Here is a 21,621-nt window from a genome sequence, read left to right on the forward strand (position 1 = left end):
AGAACCTTTCACACCTATCTTAATTTGGAACATCAACATGCCATTGAAGAAAAGCCATCAGTCTTGTAAATAAATAGTAAAAAAGACTTTTGATCACAGTCTCATTTAAACTCTGTCTAGATATTCTAAGAATTTCTTACCTTGGATTAAGAATAGAAAGAACTGTAAATACATTTTATCTGAATACTGTGACTCCTGAGGGATTCCTGGGTGACTCCTGATAACTTTAGCTGACAACCAGGGATACCACAGCTATTGCTACTCTTTTGAAGCCAAAGCAAGATTTTAATCTTTGCCTCTTTAATTGCTGATAGTTATCTACGTGTATGCTGTCACTTCAGTCGTATTTAACTCTTTGCAACCCTATAGATGGTAGCCTGCCAGACTCCTCTGTTCATGGGCTTCTCCAGGCAAAAATACTGGAGTGAGTTACCATGCCCACCTCCAGGGTATCTTCCCGACCCAGGGATCGAACCTGCATCACCCGCATTGGCAGGTGGATTCTTTACACCCTGAGCCACCTGGGGAGCCTGATAGTTATTGACTGTTGTTGCTGCTGTTATTCAGTCACAAAGTCATGTCCTACTTTTGGCAACCCTTAGGACAGTAGCCCCCCAGGTTCCTCTGTCTATGAGATTTCCCAGGCAAAAATACTAGAGTGGGTTGCCATTTCCTTCTCCAGGGGATCTTCCTAGACCAGGGATTGAACCTGCATCTCCTGCAGTGGCAAGCGGATTCTTCACCACTGAGTCACCTATGGGGGAAGCCCATATTTATCTATGAAACATAGGAATTATGATGACTGAGACATAATTGGGCATTATATTGCTTCCATTTCCCAGCCATGCACAGTGAGGTGACTTTAATGTTGTCTACTGATGCTTATTACATTGTGTCTGTACAGTATCACTTTGACCCAGGAAGCCTATGACTACATTATTTCATTTCCCCTTATTTATTTATTTTTTCCCTTTGCTTTAATTTACTATATATTATAGCCACACTGAAACCAGGTGGAAGCAATAAATTTAAGACTTAATAATCTACAAGTATTACATTATTACTTATTACATATATATAATTAATATTAATACTTACTACTTATTACATATTTATCAATGTCATAGAATGACTAGTGAAGAAATTTACCAGAAATATAAACAAACATGATTACAACTAAAATGTATAAAAGAAGACTGGTGAGGAATTAAAGGAAATTAGGGATTATGTATGAGTTTAAAACAATATACACACTGCAAGTTCAGTGCTTTAAGCATAGGATAGTTAGAAAAGTAGAATCAAAATCATAAAAAATAGTTATCTCTGGGACATCAAGTAATAAATGATTTTGATTTTTGACTTTGGCTTTTTCTAAATTTTATAAGTGTTCTGTTTCCTGTTACTGATATAATGAAAAATTAATGATATAATTTTTATATTAAAATTAATTATGTTAAATTAATTTAATTGTAGAAAAAGAATTTAAAATTAAGGCTATTGTTCAAACAATTTTAACTGCTGTGATTTTAAGCCTTCAGATATCAAGGAAATTGAATTCTGCCTCCACACTCCACCCTTGGGCCGGATTTGACACAATGCCATCTGGTCTACCAGGTTTTTCAAAGATGTGATTTTTTTTCATTGATGAACAGATTCCTTTTCAACATTTTCTTCAAGCAACTACACACTGTGTGTGCTGTTTTTCTAAACTCACCTTTGAGGTACTGCAAGAATGTTCACGTGTCTACTCCCAGGCCTTCTCGCAGGGGCAGTGGACCAGAATGGGTGACTAGAGGTGGCACAAGAAGGTCTCAGTTCTGAATGAGCTGCTGAGCCTTACATTATGATACATTATTTTACTTGCCTGGAGGAGATGATTGTTGTTTCACATACAGAAGAAGGTAAGGGCCCTAGAGTAAGAGATACATGTTTAAATTGGAAGAAGACGTTGGGGATTAAAAATAAAAAATCCAAAGCTGGGCATTATGTAGTTCTAGTTGAAACTCAACAGCAGAAAAATTGGAAAGCCTGGGGTAAAAGCATCTAATTGGGAAAATATTAATGTATTCATACAAAATATTCCTTATGCATGAGAGTGCCTGGAAAACAAATGCCCAGCCATTTAACTCTGGCTTTCTTGCTATCCCAGAGAGACATGATGCTGGAACTTATGAACCTAATATCCCATTGTCAGTTTTGTTACAGTTAATCATATACTGGAAAAGTATAACATAGTTGGGGAGGTTCCCAGGCAACAATTTGAGGGGCGACTTTTAATCTGCAATGACCCATAAATCTTTGGTGATAAATAGGAGACTCTGGAATAGAAGCCCATCCTTGGTCCACAGGCCAGTATTAACTGAGAAATGGTTCTCTGGTTCCTTATTCTCTCTTCTTTCCTTCATCAATCAACTCTTGCTCACCCTTTAAGACTTAGCTCAAAATTGCCTTCCCTTTAAAACCTATCTCCATATCCCTTGCGCACAGAAAGAAAAAGCCATTCCTTTCTCTCTCTTTCACATGTCTTCACTTATTACTCTACTATCCACCTTACAATATCATAGTGTAGTAATGTGTTTGCATTTCTAGAAAGATACCAATAAACTGGGATCTCAAAGATAAAGGCTCCACATTATTCACATTTATATCTTTAGTGCCTCCCACAAGACTTTCACGCTGGGGGATGCTCAATGCTGTTGAACAAGTTGTTGCAAAAGTGTTTTTAGAATATAGACATAAAATGTACATAAGATTTTAGATAGCTGTCTTTAGAATATTTGATAATACTGGTAACACACAGGTTGCTATTCAGAGGACAGAATTATTGTTTAATACCAGCATCCAGTTTGTGTTTTCTGAGCTTGTCTCAATAGAAAACAGATGAAAAGCTGGAAAGATTGTGCACACTTCCTCCTCTCACCCATCACAACAGGGTTATGAGAATTGGATCGGACAGGGTATCTTGCAATTTCTCTCTTCTAGTAGCTGTTCCACAGCTGATAACACATTTTCAGCCTTGTTAAAAATTTCTCCAATGGATAAAACTTCTTCGGCCTTTTCCTCAAGTACCAATCATCATTACTATCCCCTTTGCCAACTATTTTTCTCCCTTCTCTCCTTTTTTTCCAAATACAGAAGAGATATGCTTCAACTGTTGCTATGTCCAAGAGCGGGGCCTGTGATTTTGCTTGTACTTGTTTGCCTAATGTGATCTCTTTGAAGTCAGAGGTCAGTTTCTTTCAGAGTACGGACACTTGCACATCAAGAGGTATTCAGGCTTTGCTAATGGGCCTTAACAAACATGTCACATTTCAGCTCAACACGTCTGCCAATATGTAAGCCATTTCAAGAACACTTTTTCTGTCAACAGAAGCTTTCTGTCAATTCATGACATGTGTTAAATGAAAGTATGTTAGATAGACTAAAATGTCCACACAGTAATAGTACATACAGAAGAGCTTTGTATTTATATTCGTTCAGCATTAAGTTCACAAGACTCTTAACGGTCATTAACATAAGAAATGCTTATTGAGACATTGATTGATGATGAGAACCCCCTCCCCCATCAAACCTACAGCAGATGGACCAGAAGGAAAAAGGGTTTACAAAGCAGAAATTTCTTACTCCGTTTTTGTTTATTGCAACTGTCTATTCTTTCCTCTTAAGGCAAGAGACATACTGTGCTGTGGAAAATAGTAAGATTTCAGTTTAGTTGTAGAAAATTTCATAGGACCAAAGAGATTATAAGGTGACCTGTATTGCAACAATTTTGTAAACGTTGCTGCTAAATTTATAGAAAAAATTACAACTTTATAATATTTGCAGAGAGAATAAAACCCAAAAGATTTCAGTGAATATATTGCCAAAATTGAAATGACTTTTTACTGAATATCAAGAGCACAGAATAAACAGAAATATCATTATTAAATTGGAAAAGTAAGAAATCATTATTGGAGAGGAAGAAAAAATATTTCAACCATTCTCCCTTTCTGAGTCCAATTTCATATGGCCTTTTGAGGGGGTTGTGCTGGGTAACTTGAATTTATTCAACCTTTTGATGGACTTGAATTTTCTCCTGAGATGTCTTAAACATTTCTTTCATCCTCAAGTAGCCATGCAAGAAAGAAGCACCACTTGTAACTTTATCCCATTTTACTGATGGGAAAAGTAAGACATAAATATTTCAAGGGACCATTTTCTTAGTTTAGACTAATGCTCTTTTCAGTCAAGCACTCTGGCTTTTTATTATTTAACTACAGAAATGTATTTGACAAGCAACAGTCCTTAGTAACTAATATAAGGAATTAAAGTCTTTCTTTTTATATGTTAGATAAATGGATAGTGTTTAAAGGGATGCTTCTTGTTCCTAAATGCACTGCATGAAAGTGGACAGCTAGAGCCAAATATAAAAATAATAGCATTTTTTGCTTCTCAAAAGTTTAAGCTTCAGTGAGCCAAATCATATCATAGACACCAGTGAAACAGTTTAGAGATTGAAGACAAATCACGAATGGAGTAGATCTGCAAGCCAAGCACATAACGGGAAAATGTCTGGTTCGCCATACGGACCTGAATTTCATATCTGATAAGTAGTTAGCCAAATTATACACAGACATTTTGAGTTTGCTTTTAGATAGAACTTTATCACCTGATTACTGTATTGCTTTTCTTCTTGTCAAAAACAGAGTGATTTGAATAACTCAAGCTCAACTGGGGAGCCAGGCTTCTGGTTGTTTGGGTGGATACTGTCACTAGAGATGGAAGGTTGTGGGGCATGAATGGAATCATTTGGTGAGAACCACATGGCTTTAGGTTAGATAGAAAAGACAGTATGGAGCCTGGGTTGGCTATGGACTAACTTGATAGATGAAGATGCAGGAAAAGAGATGGGCGCATAAAGACTATTCATACGTGTTACAAAAACTATGTTTGAAGTGAGTGCTAAAAAGGGGTCAAACTACCTTATTCTCTTATTTCAGAGATCTGTACCTTGGGGCATTTTCAAAAAATCTTTATAGAAGTCACTAAGCAACTTCTTCCATCCCTAGGAATATAGGTTTAATATTTTAAATTGATATTCATATTAAAAATGAATTTTTAGGGATGAAGTCCATTGATCCCATCATTTAACAAGGAAGAAATTTCCAGATAAGATAATAGTCTGTGAGCTCTCTAAGATAAGAAATAGGACTTAACTATAACTTAATATATAACCTTTTGTTCCTGGAACAGGATGAATTAAAAATGATACTGGTTTTGAAAAGTATCACAGAGCATAATTCCATAATATGGGATAAATAGGAAACTAGAAAGATGACTTAAAATGCAAATGTAATATTTTTCTGATTTGTTCTTATAGATCTCTTAACTTAGCTGTATTCCTTTAAATTCTAATGTGTCAAAGCTAAATGGTGACCATAGAACCTGATTTTGTTCATTAGTACAACTATTAGTCCTATTATACATTCCTTTTCTTTACTTGTGAATAACTGGGACCCCTTCCAAAGAATAGTCCGCTAATAAGTTATGTTTCATTCATTAAAAAAAAAAAAATCTCAGCTTCCCAACATTTATCTTAGTTTAATGCATTTAAATGTTGTTCAGTTAGAAAGCCTAAAATAAGATACTTAATAAAAAGCATGTTCACTTGACAATCATATCCTATTTCTCTTAGTCTTTATCTATGCTGAGTTTGATACCATTTAAAACAAGTGATCTTAAAAGTGCACCTCTATCAGTAGAGATCAACAGTTAACAGAATATTTTTCTTGCTGTTTCTGTCACCTTTATGCACTGTTTTGTTTTGGGTTTTTTTCTAGTACCAGAGTGATTTTTTGAGGAAAATGGCAAAGAACCAAAAATTGGTATTTTTTGAAAACTGATGCAGTTGGAAATAAAAAATGAAAATTCCCATATTTGTAATCTCATATCCCAAATGAATTGACTAATATGCAAAGGTTTTGATTTTTTTCTTTATACATGCCCCCTCTCTCTCTTGCTCTGCCTCCCACCCCCAAAGCTTCTGATATATCATTTCACTGTACGTTTGTCCTTTACTTTAGATCTAAAGTGTCTAGTGTAGAGGCAGCAGCCTGTGAGTGTGAAAATGTGCCTGGTTACTATTGCCGTGCATGTATAGATATGTTTCTCTGTCATTGGGCACTATAATGCTATCATCAGCAACTCAGAGTATTATTTTCAACAATCTATGCCTTACTAGATGATTAATAATTAGGATGATCATGCCAAGAAAAGTATCATCATATATTGCCACATTTCCATCTCCCTTTGGAGATGGAAAACATTTATTGGGGGGCTAAAGAAGATTAGATCACTGAGTGCTTGCAAAATCAATCTTCACATTCACAATGGATTATTAGGTAAAGTCACTAACACTTCCACATACATGCTGTCACTTTTTAAAAATGTTGGTGCTTACTTATATTTGCTTATTAATTTGTTGTCTTGTAATTGATATGCAATATTGTGTAAGTTTAAAGTGTACAACATGATGGTTGGATATATTTATATATTGCCATATGATTACCACTGTCATGCTGTTACTTTTTAAGTAAACAAGAGAGAGCTGATTGGGGTGAGTTTATGTATATTTATGTAAATATTCTTGTATGTGTATGTGTGTAAGTATATTTAAGTCATGATAAACATAAACCTTAAGCTAATCACTGTTCTTATGATTTCAGATGACTCTTCATTAGCAATTACAAATTTAATTTGTAATGAAAGGCCAGGTCTGGGCCGGCAGTGTATTCGTATGAGTAGGTATAAGGCAGGAGAAACCGTGACAGTGGCAGTGAATGAGTAGTATATGCCCAAAGGTGTTAGAATTCAAACTCTTAAAACCTAACATGCTGGCTAAATAAAATAACTAAAGAGCTGCCATATATTCTACTTGACAATAATTTTCCCCCTTAACTTTTCAACTTTCCTATGGTTTCTATTTTCCTCTTACATTGTTAGTAGCTTTTTCAAAATCTGTGTTAACACCTGATATTTGTATAGTATTTATTTTTAAAACCCTTTAGAGCTATACAATACTATTCAGGCTGAAAGAAAAGGGAAAACAGGCCAATTTTAATAAGAACATTAACTCTCTTTGACTACATTGACTCCATTTAGTGAACTGGAAATTAACTGAATAAGAAGCCAGCTTCCATTATCTTTACACCTCTAAACATAACATCAAACTTTAATAAATGTGGGCTCAGATAGTAAGAGAATTAAATGCAAGGCCCTAAGGGCAGAGGTTTCTAGGAATGTGCTTATAATAGAGTTTCACCTGGGATTCAATTAAATATTTAGTGAGAGTGGCTGAAAGAAAGGTAGTACGCTGAAACCTGTGTGGGAGACAGAGATGAATACGACACAGATTTTGTCCTCTAGAATGTCATGATCAATGGCAGCTGACACATTTCACCTCAAGTGTGGGGTGTATGTGGTGGTAAGGGGAGCTCCCTTTCCTTTCTCCTCCAGCCCCTACAAAACTGTTTATATTTGTACAATCCTATCATGCTTTCCCTGTTTCGTAGGACGAAGCATCTTTTTTCCTTTTCTTGTCCAATACCTCTGCATGTGCCCTTGATCCCACATCCTCCCTCTCTCTTCTTAGGAATTGTGCTATAAATCAGTGGTCAACAAGTTTTTTCTGTAATAGTCCAGATAATAAATATTTTAGGCTTTTTCAAGACATATGGTCTTTGTTGCAACTCTTCAGCCCTGTTGTTGCAATGCTAATGCTGCTATAGACAGTATGTAGATAAATCAATGTGTCTGTGTTCCAATACAATTTTACATATGGACACGGAAATTTGAAATTTTTATGAGTCATGAAATGTTATTTTTCTTTTTTCCAATTATTAAAAAATGTTAGAACATTCTATGAGCAAATACAATAAGTAGCAGGTCAAACTTGACTCTCAACCAGTTTGCTGACCTCTGCTATGAGTAACGGCCATTCTTCCATATCGTCAACCATTCCTTTTCTACTTTCTTCCTTTTAGCCTATAATCACACTAAGAAGAATATAAAAAATATTTAGCAATGACTCTGGATACTGACTGATGACTAGATTCTGACCAATCAGAATAGGGAAATCTGCCTCTCATATATCTAATAGGAGCCATAAGCAACTAGTGAATAATTTTGATGTGTTTAGGACAAATACCAACCCAAAACACACCTCATTTCATTTGAAAAACAAAACAAAGCACATTTTGCACTGCCATCTTGATATTGGTCTACTCTCTTTATACTCAATATTTTTGAAAATTATTGTAATTTATCATCTCTCATCTATTCTTCAATAAGACATCTGTTTCCATCATTCCTTTAAAACTGGCTTTTTCAAAAGAAACTTTCTCTTTTTAATTTTTCAGCCCTTTTTATGTGTTCAGTTTATGTCACTTACATTAAATCACCCTGCTGCTGCTGCTGCTGCTAAGTCGCTTCAGTCGTATCCAACTCTGTGCAACCTCATAGACGGCAGCCCACCAGGCTCCCCCGTCCCTGGGATTCTCCAGGCAAGAACACTGGAGTGTGTTGCCATTTCCTTCTCCAATGCATGAAAGTGAAAAGTGAAAGTGAAGTCGCTCAGTCGTGTCCGACTCTTCACGACCCGATGGACTGCAGCCTACCAGGCTCCTCCGCCCATGGGATTTTCCAGGCAAGAGTACTGGTAACTTCCCCTACGCATTTTCTACTTTTCCAACTTCTGATTCTTGGTTGCCATGGCAGGTTCCTCTTTATCCAGCCCTCTTTTCTGCACCCATTCCCACCTGGTATTCCCCAGCATTCTCCACCCACTTCTCCCTGTTCCCTGTTCTTGCCTTGGCAGTCTGATCCACTCTTCAGTTCAGTTCAGTCACTCAGTTGTGTCCAACTCTTTGCGACCCCATGAATCGCAGCACGCCAGGCCTCCCTGTCCAACACCAACTCCCGGAGTTCACTCAGACTCACATCCATTGAGTCAGTGATGTCATCCAGCCATCTCATCCTCTGTCATCCCCTTCTCCTCCTGCCCCCAATCCCTCCCAGCATCAGAGTCTTTTCCAATGAGTCAACTCTTCGCATGAGGTGGCCAAAGTACTGGAGTTTCAGCTTTAGCATCATTCCTTCCAAAGAAATCCCAGGGCTGATCTCATTCAGAATGGACTGGTTGGACCTCCTTGCAGTCCAAGGGACTCTCAAGAGTCTTCTCCAACACCACAGTTCAAAAGCATCAATTCTTCGGTGCTCAGCCTTCTTCACAGTCCAACTCTCACATCCATACATGACCACAGGAAAAACCATAGCCTTGACTAGACGGACCTTTGTTGGCAAAGTAATGTCTCTGCTTTTGAACATGCTATCTAGGTTGGTCATAATTTTCCTTCCAAGGAGTAAGCGTCTTTTAATTTCATGGCTGCAGTCACCATCTGCAGTGATTTTGGAGCCCCAAAAATAAAGTCTGACACTGTTTCCACTCTTTCCCCATCTATTTCCTATGAAGTGATGGGACCAGATGCCATGATCTTCTAAGATCCACTCTTAGAAGTGTGGATCTTCTAAGATCCACTCTTAGGGTCTCATTTTCACTTTTTTGCAGATGACCTCTATGTCTGTATCTCTGACCTTGACCTCTCTTTAGACTTCAGAGTCATTTCATCACTTGGATTTCCCTGAGGTATCTCCAAAGTCACCGTGTCAGACAACGAACCTGTAGACATTCCCACCAGACATGCTTCTCTCTCACATTCCATATCTTAGTCCAGCAACGCCACCCCTGTTACTGAAGCCAAGAAACTTAGAATCATTCTCAATGCTTTCCTGCCCTTACACCTAATTCCACTTAATTAAGCACTGACTTCTCCATCAAATGTTTCTTAATTCTGCCCCTCTAGCCACATCCCAACTATGGCTGCCTTTGCTCAGGCTTTCTCACTGAGCTGGACCACTCCGCTGGTCTAGTCCCTGCTCTCCCTTTTTATACCTGCCATCAGGTGGGCCATCTCAAACAATGTAATCAAGGAAACCACCCTCTCCACTAACCTCCTGAGTGACTCACTATTAGGATACTTAGCATGGTCCCACGACCCTCCACCATATAGATTCTGCTTCCTGCCTCAGGAAGCCTCTTACTTCCTATCAAATCCTATATGTTTTATTTCCATCCCACTAATAGGGGGATGGAAAAAAAACTAATAAAAAATAATAACACACATATATATAATGCCCTATTATATAATGCAATCCTATACCTCCATGTCTTTGAATATGTTATTTCTATCAAAAATATCTCCTCTTTTCTCCTCTGCCTAGTCCTACTTATTTATTCAGCCTCTGAATCCATAAGACTGCTCTAAGAGACTTTCCTCATTGTTTCCATTTTATTTTTCAGTTTCTGTTGAAAGTATGATTACTCTTTTCTCTAACTCTCTCAGCTTCACTATTACCAAACAGTATGGATAGTCATTGTCACTCGAGCTCCTACTCCAATAACTGGTAAACAGGTCTTGATGAAGACTACTTGGCAAGGCACAGGATTTAGAGTGTCTGGGTTCTGTTCCCAGCATCACAGCTTATTGCTCTATGGTTTGGGGTTACACTTTCTAAGCCTCATATTTAAAATGGAAACTCAAGTCATTCATGAAAAAAGTACCTTTGGGACACAGATTATGTTTCAGGCGTTTTTCTAGGCACAGAACAAATTCTCATCTTCAACGAACTTTCATTTTAGTAGACATAAGGGAAGGAGGGGAGAAAGAAAATAAATAGATAATAAGAAAATAACTAACATATACACTCTAACATATGGAAAGTGCACGGGGCATAGGGAGTGAAGTGACAGGATGGGGGGGGGGGGAAGATGGGAAATTGCAGGCAGTGATTAGGAAAAGTCTCACTGAGAAGTGATGTTTGAGCAGAGACCTGAAGGAGGTGAGCCATGAGAGTATCTACAGTGAAGAGAATTCCAGGGAAAAAGAAATAGCAACTACAAAAGATCTGGCCTGTTCCATAAATAACAAGGAGGCAAGAATGCTGGAAAAGAGTGAGCAAGGGAAGGAGAGAGGAGGAGACAAGTTGTCGGGGAGGTGGTCATGGGATCAGAAGAGAGCACACAGTACTATCATTTGTAGCCTCTTGTAAGGACTTTGAGTGAAATAGTCACTCGGGGATCTTGAGCAGAAAAGCAGATGATCTGAATAAGGTTAAAGATGACTCCGGTTGCCATGTTGAAAATATATCATGGGAGAGGAAGGCAAGAAAGAGGGCCATTTCGGAGGCTGTTAGCAATGAAGCAGATGAAAAATGATGGAGGTTTGAATCAAGTGAAGATGCTAAGACATGGTTTATTTTGAATATATTTTGGAGTAGCGTAAAAAAAAAAAAGACTTACTGGATTTGGGGTGTGTGAAAAGAGAGGAGACAACCTTGACTCCAAGGATTGTCACCTGTGCAATTATAAAGGGTGTTAGTGCTTTTACTGGGAGATCCTGCAAAAATTTCCCAAGGAATAAATAAGAATAGGAGTTTAGGTTAGATAAAAATAACTTTGAGTTGTCTATTATATATTTAAGTGAAGAAGTCAGATAGATAGTTCTGTCTATATATGAGCTGAATTTTATGGAAGGTCTTTAAGCTCAAGATTAACATTTTCCAGTGAACAAATTATATACAGAAAGCCTCTAGATTGTAGATAAAAAAGAGAGGCAGTCTGAGAACTGAGTCCTGTGCACCCTAGTATTTAGCTACTGGGGAAATGAGGAATAAGCAGCAAAGGAAACCGAGAAGAGTCGGCAAACATGGCAAAAAGAAAATTATGAGTGTAGCTTCCTGGGAGCAAAGTAAAGAAAGTAAAAAAATAAAATAAGACAGTGCACGAGAGGAAGTGATCAGCTTTCTCCAAAGCTACTGATGGGTCAGGTAAGCGGAAGACTGAGAATTGAATTTTATTTTATTATATTTAGAAACTCAAAGGCCACTGTGACCTTGATAAGCAGCTTTGATGAAGTGGTAGGGGCAATGCGTGACCAGAGAGCGTAAATAACTCTTTCAAGGAGTTTTGCTAACTGTGTGGATAGTAATGAGGCATAGATGGAAGGTGATATGAAAGAAAAGAGATTTCACTTTTTATGAAAAAAAAAAAAAAAAGGCATACTTACATGCTGATAGAACTGATATAGCAGAGGGAAATATTGATGATATGGGAAAGAAGAGTAAATATCAGAGTAATTTCTTTGGATAGGCAACAAAGAATGAGATCTCATGTATACACTGAGTGTCTGGCCTTGGATAGCAACATGAACAGTTCATCCATAGTGACAAATATTAACGGAAGGTAGAGCTATGGAGGAGAGCCTGCACCATTTCTCTTCTGCTTCTATTTCTCAGTGAAGTAGTAAACAAGATCATAAGCTGATCACAAAGATGTCAGGAAGAGGTGTTAGAAATTTGTTATAAGAAGAGAAAGAATGTCTTTTGACTTCAAGGAACATAGTGAACCTGGAGAATATGATAGGATTAGTGACTACCAGCAAAGCTCAGTTGAAATTAGTAGTTATAAGTTTAAATAGAAATAAATCAATACAGTTGTACATTTTTCTCCAATCATGTTCAACTGGAAATAGGTCTGAAATAGGCAATGTTAGGTTGAACCTGGGGTCAGATCATACCAGGAATGTACTATAAAGTGGGCGAGATGGGCAAAAGGAGTTGAGGATAAATTTAAGGAAGTGATTATAATAATGGGCAATGTAATCTAGTTTATTACTGTGGTGTTGGAGAAGACCCTTGCGAGTCCCTTGGACTGCAAGGAGATCCAACCAGTCCATCCTAAAGGAGATCGGTCCTGGGTGTCCATTGGAAAGACTGATGTTGAAGCTGAAACTCCAATACTTTGGCCACCTGATGCAAAGAGCTGACTCATTTGAAAAGACCCTGATGCTGGGAAAGATTGAGGGCAGGAGGAGAAGGGGATGACAGAGGATGAGATGGTTGGAAGGCATCACTAACTCAATGGACATGGATTTGGGTGGACTCCGGGAGTTGGTGATGGGCAGGGAGGCCTGGCGTGCTGTGGTTCATGGGGTTGCAAAGAGTCTTGGGGAAGAAAGGAAGACATGAGTATAAAGGTGGTGAGATCCATGCCTGGTAAGTCCCTAAGAGGTTGAAGAATTACAAGATTCATATTACTAGAGGGAGAAAGCAAGTAATACAGGAGGTAGAGAATGGTGATCACAGAAGAGTTCCAGTGAGATTGAGATCATGGAAGGGCTACAATTATTGGATATGAAAAGCTGTATGGTATATACACAGAAAGAAAGCAAAACATAAAGTTATTGGAGAAGGTAGTCAGAAACCTACCACTGGAAGGCTTATCTGCCTGGACATTGATATAACCAAGAATTAGATTATGAAGGTATGATGTTAGGGAGTACAACAATAAGACACTAAAACTTTCAGGGAAGGAAGGGGTGATATGGGGTTTGTAGATAGCTGTATATAGAGATATTGATAGCTTGTACCTTTTAGTTTGCTGAGGATTAAAGAAGATATGCATATAAAGTGATTTCCAGAGTACTAGTCCATAGTGAATTCAAAAAATATTGATTATTATTATCCTATCAAATCCATAGCTGACAACTATGTTGCCAACACCAAAGCCTATCTCACCTTAACACTGGCTGATGGAGGATAAGTATTATACTAAAACAGATGGTTAGTTTTCTCTCTAGATTACTAATAGCGATGGCTGTAGGAGTCTGAAGGGAATGGGCTTAAGAGCACAGGAAGTAGAATTTCTGTGATGTGATGATTTTGGTAATATATTAATCAGAAATTCCATGAGGTCATCATTTACCTATTTGCATAAAAACTAATAGCTTTTTTCTCTTTTAATTAAATTTCCATTTGAGCCACTCTGCCCAACATGCTTCTAAATGAAAATGTAGGGCAACAGAATGGGTCACAGATTTTGTCAGGACACTGGCCTTCCCAGCAACATGAGTTCTCAATATTTTGGAGGATAGTGTTCTTCATAAAATGTCTGTAAACAAGGATGTAGGCTCTTCTGTTGTTTATCATCACATCATGAAAATTAATAGGCTAGATTCTTCATTGAAAATAAATATGAAGGCTTTTTCACACTTTCTCTATTTATTGAATTTCTGTATTTCTTTGGCAACTCTTTAAAACCCTCTGAAGATTTCCTTCCATGTATCTGTCTCATTTGAGAACAAGTTGACATTACAGCCTAAAGTTGATTGGACTTCTGAACTTTTTTTTAGAGTAATCTACATATTTTTGTTTTGCTCCCAGATCTAGAATGATAGCCCAATATTTTATGACACATCCACAGAGCTTGCAAATCAGTGAACATTATTTTTACTTTGTTATGAAATGCTACCATTTAGATTCCTCTGGTAATGCAATTTTGTTCTGCTCCCAGCTTTCTATTTTAGCAACGAACAACCAGAATTAGAAAGAAATCATCATTATCCAGATCTGCAGGGGCTTTTGAAACTGATTTCTGCCATTGCTGGATACACATGAGTGTTTTTAATGTATAATTTCTCTATCTCCATTTGCAATTTAGCACTCAGGGACAACAGAGAAAGAGAAAGATGAGTGGTAGAGAGACAAACAGTGGGAGTCCCACTATTCACTTGGGTATTGGGGGAGACTAAAAGATTTTGGGGAAAATAGATAAGCACTCTGGAAATAAGTTGTGAAGGATACTTCATTTTCTCTTAATGGGAACTTCTAAAATGTCTGTTTCAACATCTTTTTGTAGAGTCACACTGGGGTGGAGAGAACTCATAACAGTGTGTTTATCCTAGGGTTCTGAGTGGAGATGAAATGACTAGGGATATTAGCCTGATCTAGCCAGTGTGAAACAAGAGCTTCAACACTCCGTAAGAGAATGACCTTGGAATTGCATTGAAAGCTCAGGCAGATTTGGAATCAAAGAACGAGAGCACAGGAAGGGACTGTGAAAGCTGTGTAGTTCTGGAAGCAGATCATAGAAAAAGGGTAAGAGAAAGTGGATCTAAAAGAGCAACTTCAGAGGTTAAAAAAAAAAGTCTTCGGGATGTGAGGTGGAGAAAGTGAGATTATATGATAAAATTAAAAATGCAGAGAAACTGTGTTTGAGGAAAAGCTGATCATGACTGTTTCATCAAATAATTGTTCTTGTCAGAGGCCTGAATCCAGGCAGAATGACTGATAAGAAAACCTTAACCCCCTATGGAATGATGGTGGCCTCTTAAGACACAGCTAGTGAATGTGAGCTGGAGACAGAGAAAGTAGGACAGCAAGGAATGGGGAAGATTCCGAAGAGCTGGGCCGGATTTTTGCAGTGAAAATGTATCTCTATTAGCTTAAATATAGAAACTTAAAAGGATTTGTGCCCTGACAGTGTTCTAGAAAACAATAATGGGTGAATCTTCATTTCTCCTCAGCAGATGAAGCCTCTTCTGGCTTGTTCTGTTGTCAACAGGAAAGATGTAAGCACATTTTAGTTCACATTTATGTGTAACATAAAGCAAGTTAAAACAGCTAGAATTTATTTGTCCCAGGAAGACAATGACTCTCAGTGAATTCTAAACCATTGGCACTTAATTGAGCTGTTAATACCATTCCTACTCTATTCAAAATAAATCGTCCACTCTGCTCCCCTTGATTTTTCTTTTTCCCACAGGATCACATTATAATTCATCCACAGACTTACTGATGTATTGAATTTTCTCTAAAATAAGGCCTTACTTACAATAATATTCTGCAACATCAAAATCACATTTTTCCTTCTTTCAGGCATCCAATTCTTTTCTCTTTTCCATTTTGTTCATGCACCACCAGTGATATTTGAAAATTTTGTTGATGTTTTATTAATGTCTTTTTTTGCCCTCAAATCACTAATAATCATCACCATGGCCTGGGAAGATCATTTATCATTTTACCACATCTTTAATTTCTTCCTAAAGCTAGGGTTATTTAGCCAGCTCTTAGAATATTCAAGGTCCTACGCATATAATGACAATTAAATTGCTTAAAAACATGGTATACTTCCCACTCTAAAATGTTATGATTCTTCAGTGATGAGCAACAGACTGCAGGAAAACCTTTGGGCTGGACTAATGATTTATTTTCCTCTGTACATTTCCAAGGTCATTTTGATGATTATCTCTAGATGTCAATATAAATGTGGAAGGACATATCACCTACAGCATATGGACTTCAGAAAAACTGAAAGCTTCTTTAGGCAGCCATAACAATGAATCTTTATTGCACTCTAGTGCTGTGTGGCCTTGTAGGGGATTTTAATAGGTAGAAAAAAATATGGTCTCTATCTTGTCATGCTAGATTCTGTCACATTTCCCATCCCTTCAATTCTTCCCAGTTTGTGTGCTGGTAAGGAGATGTATCTTTCAGCAATTTTGTGAAGATTTAAATAGAATAACATGGAAGGAAAATATAACAGTTCACTGAGAACAATAATATTACACGTAATTGAGAGCTATCATATTTAAACTTAAATTACAGTTGAGTAACTAGGGTGTATTTCTTAAGCAAAGCAAAAAAACTGACTCTCTAGCATAGGAAACCCCAGAGCTTTCTATGCCAGAGGCCAAGCTCTATATTAGCTTAGTTTCATAAGCCGACAGTTGCTATTAACTTGGATTAATTGACTATAAGTGTAAACTTTCAAACTGGTCCCTTAAGTTTAAATGTACATTTATTAACCTAACTTCAACTCTTCCAAACAAATCTGTAGTTTATAGTTGTGAACCTTGGAAAAGCTATGTATTTTTACACTGAAAAATTGAGAAGTATTTCTGGTACTTCCCAGATTTAATAGGACTCTGAGATGAAGACTTCATAAAAATGCAGTTTCTATTAGCTCAGATTATAAATAGAATCATCTTCACAATATGAAACACCAGCTCAAAATTATTCCTTCAGGCAATCTCAGTATAACTAAGAGCAGATTAAATAGCCAGATTCAGAGAATTCAAGAATTCAAAATAGTTTCCCTTAAGTAAGTCATAAAACTCTTTACTAGTCTATGTATATTCAGTGTGTGCATGTGTTTGTGTGTTTATCTCCTCAGTAAAAATATGTATATATAAATATATATATATATAAAACCTCAGTAAAACAATTACCAAAAAAGTTGAAATGATGGGAATGTAAGTAATGGGAATATTTTTAAAAGTCAATTCTCTCTTTATTTAGATTGGAATAGAAATTCCTAAAGGAGTAGTTTTGAAAAATACCATGAATATGTATTATATTAATTTTTGACATAATTCTGTCTAAATCTTCTATTTAAAGAGTATCTTGTCCATGATGGATTCTTCACAGAAATATTGAGATACCATGATTAAATATGATTCTTTAATGTCACTTAAAAAAACAATGCTATTGGTAGTTTTTATGTGCTTGCTCATGTTTACACTTCTCAATTTTTAGGATATATAACCATCTCCAAACAATTTAGATGCCTTTTTCTTGAAAATAATAAATGTTAAGACTTAATATGAAGCTCTTATGTTTTATGTCACAATATTAAAGTCTTGTTTGCTGTCTTTGTGATAAGACACAAAGACTTTTGGTTATATAACTAAATATATATATATTTAAATTATAGCATGTGAAAATAACATTATTTCCTATGTAAATCTAGTTATAAGGTAAATATAGTTATAGGAATAGTTTGGATAATTCAAATTCAAGCATATTTATTGGGCAGTTTGCCATGTGTCAAGCAGTAATGTCATTTAATCCTCAGCGTATCTTGGATGGAGCGGTCTATGTTACTAATCCCAGTTTACATCTGAGAAGGAGAGAAGTAGTTCTTAATGTCAGACTATTAATAAATAGCAGAAATGGGACTCTAATCATGTCTTCATAACCAAAGACTGTGTTTTGTGATACTTCAGGAAAAGCAAAGTTCTGTGATTAATTATTCCCAGTGCATACTTTGAAGGAATTTCCTCTTCATTATTGCTTAAGTAGTCTTTCTCCGTGGATCTGAATTGGCTTCGCCGGTGGCTCAGAGAGGAAAGAATCTGCCTGCAGTGCAGGAGACCTGGGTTCGATTCCTTGGTTGGGAAGATCCCTTGGAGAAGGAAATGGCAACCCACTCCAGTGTTCTTGCCTGGAAAATCCCATGGACAGATGAGCTTGGAGGGCTATAGTCCATGAGGTCACAAAGAGTTGAACACGACTGAGAGACTAACACACACACACACTCCGTGGGTCTGAATACCAAAATAATAAGGCAATTTGTTGAGGAAATGATTTAGCAAACCAAAAAATTAGCTTGTGCAGCAGCAGGGCTGAGCATGAAGTTTTGAGTTCCATATCATACTTTTCTAGGCATTTGTGTGCTTTACCATGAGTGTGCATTATTTTCATAATAAAAATAAATTACAATTTAAAATACTTGCAGTTTAAAAACAATATGCACTAATATCTTTTATTAATTTTGTAAACTGGCATGCTACAAAATAATATAAAGTATATATATCCACCTAAATGTTGATAGTGGTACCTCTGGATTGTTATTGTTAAGAGATTTTAACATTTTTCTTGTGTATTCTTAATAGTTTTTTTTTTAATAGTTTCCTGCACACCTGGATTTTATTTTTCTTATCATTATCATGACTTACTTTTATAGTAAAAAAATACACAAAAAGAAATATGCATTTTATTTTGAAAATAATTATCTGCACATGTACTCTTATTTCCTGGGTAAAGTTTGACTACCCTTTGGACTATTTCAGTCAGATCTAAAAGCAAAAATCATTGAGAAACTGGGAGTATTTTGAATTCTATGCAGGTACTTAATAGAAAAAAGAAACACTGTCAATATACATATGAAAAGATCCTCAACCTCTCTAATAATCAGGGAAATGCAAATTAAAACCCAGAGATACCAATAAAGCACGCACACTAGATTGGCAGATTTCAAGACTGATGATATTCTATGTTGGCAAAGGGAGGGATGTGATAGCAGGCTTTCGCCTACTTCATTGCAGAGACAGTTTTTTGTTGTTGTTCAGTAATTTGGCACTGTCAGAATTTTTGAATGTCCAACTCTTTTGACCAGCAATTCTACATCTAGGAGCATATTCTCTGGAAATACACAGGTGCTTTGTGTAGCACTATTTGTAACAGTGAAAAATTGAAAAGAATTTCAAATGTCTTTGAACGACAAAGGCGGACGACAGAGGATGATATGGTTAGATGGCATTCCTGGCTCAATGGACGTGAGTTTTGGTAAACTCTGGGAATTGGTGATGGACAGGGAGGCCTGGCGTGCTGCGGTTCATGGGGGTTGCAAAGAGTCGAACACAACTGGGTGACTGAACTGAACTGAAGTGATGGCAAAAACTACCACAATATTGTAATTAGCCTCCAATTAAAATAGATTTAAAAAAAATAAAGTATATGAAGAAAAAAATACATTTTAATACAAGATAAAACTGCTAGAAAACAATTTTGAATTTATGGGGTGAAAAACCGCTTTAGGATGAATCTGATTCAAATAAAATGTTGCATTATCTTTTGGAGCAATATTTTTATGCAGAGCACCATCATTGCAAAGGACAAACTTATGTAGTAGAAAGAGCAGGAAGTCAGACAGACCCAGATTGAGCCCATGTCTTTCACTTCACCTTGTGATATCAGGGAAGATACTTAACATCTCTCAGCTTCAGGTTCCTCATCTCTAAAATAGGAGTATTTGTAATATCTTACTACATAGTATAAAACTCTACCACATTATTGGCATCTAATATATATTATTTTTATTTTGGTTTTGCTATCTAAAAATCAGTGCCTTGTGAAGGCACTCACCATCTGCCTCCACAAGCTTGAAGTAACTAGTCACTGCAACTGCTGACCTCCAATATACCCTGAAAGGAGTTTGGGGTGGAGATCAGGAAGGAGGCACTTTGTGCTCTGAGGAAAATTGGCAGAACAGGCCTTCATATAGTTAGATATTTGCAGGAGAAGATTTTATGAGCCCAAATTCTTGCATTTCCTCATATCTAGAAAAGCACTAAAATCATTAACGGAGACATCTGCACCACGTGACTAGCAGCAAGCCTCTGCCAAAATGGGTGCCTGACTGCACGTATGCCCCTTACTGACCTTCACCTACCTCTCTGGTGCAGACTCTCAGAGCTGAGATGTCCCCTGAGCTATAGTCCTTATTTTGCCCCCAAATAAATCTTAACTCACAACTTTCATGTTGTGCTTTTTTTTTTTTCCAGTCAACAGTTGAGAATTACGTAGTATTTAGCAAATCACCTAAGATAGACTATTTTTCAAATACTGGATTTCATTTGAAATCACCAATTATAGGTTCCTGGATCCATTTATTTCTTGAGTGAGTATTATTAATAATACTCACTCTTTAATTTAGAATGTAATAAAGGTATACATCTTAAAATATACAGTGCTATATATGTCAACAGTCTCTCAATAAAACTAGGGAAAAAAGTAGTAAGGGTAAATTACACTAAGTGTAATAAAGACAGAAAATAAAATGTCTCCTTCATCAGTCAGTTCAGTCACTCAATCGTGTCTGACTCTTTGCAACTCCATGGACTGCAGCATGCCAGGCCTCCCTGGCCATCACCAACTTCCGGAGTTTACTCAAACTCATGTCCATTGAGTCGTCTCATCCTCTGTCATTCCCTTCTCTTCCTGCCTTCAATCTTTCCCAACATCAGGGTCTTTTCAAATGAGTCAGTTCTTCACATCAGGTGGCCAAAGTATTGGAGTTTCAGCTTCAACATCAGTCATTCCAATGAATATTCAGGACTGATTTCCTTAAGAATGGACTGGTTGGATCTCCTTGCAGTCCAAGGGACACTCAAGAGTCTTCTAAAACACCAGAGTTCAAAAGCATAAATTCTTTGGTACTCAGCTTTCTTTATAGTCCAACTCTATGGAAAAACCATAGCTTTGACTAGATGGACCCTTATTGGCAAAGCAATGTCTCTGCTTTTTAAAATGCTGTCTAGGTTGGTCATAACTTTTCTTCCAAGGAGTAAGTGTCTTTTAATTTCATTGCCGCAGTCACCATCTGCAGTGATTTTGGCGCCCCCCCAAATAAAGTCTGCCACTGTTTCCAGTGTTTCTCCATTCATTTGCCATGAAGTGATGAGATCAGATGCCATAATCTTAGTTTTCTGAATGTTGAGCTTTAAGCCAACTTCACTCTCCTCTTTCACTTTCATCAAGAGGCTCTTTAGTTCTTCTACACTTTCTGCCATAAGGGTGGTGTCATCTGCATATCTGAGGTTATTGATATTTCTCCTGACAGACTTGATTCCAGGTTGTGATTTATCCAGCCTGGCGTATCTCATGATGTATTCTGCATATAAGTTAAATAAGCAGGGTGACAGAGGTATAAGCAGGTATACAGACTTGACATACTCCTTTCCCTATTTGAAACCAGTCTGTTGTTCCATGTCCAGTTCTAACTGTTGCTTCCTGACCTGCATACAGATTTCTCAAGAGGCAGGTAGGTGGTCTGGTATTCCCATTTGTTTCAGAATTTTCCACAGTTTATTGTGATCCACACAGTCAAAGGCTTTGGCTTAGTCA

General features: G+C 37.1%; 1 protein-coding gene across 1 annotated transcript in view; it reads right to left on the reverse strand.

The window, feature by feature from the left end:
- CSRNP3 (cysteine and serine rich nuclear protein 3) overlaps positions 1-21,621 on the reverse strand; it is a 203,361-nt gene that overhangs the window by 114,340 nt on the left and 67,400 nt on the right. The window lies entirely within an intron of this gene.

This window comes from Bubalus bubalis, chromosome 2 (assembly GCF_019923935.1).
Source record: "Bubalus bubalis isolate 160015118507 breed Murrah chromosome 2, NDDB_SH_1, whole genome shotgun sequence".
In the NCBI taxonomy this organism is placed as follows: domain Eukaryota; kingdom Metazoa; phylum Chordata; class Mammalia; order Artiodactyla; family Bovidae; genus Bubalus; species Bubalus bubalis.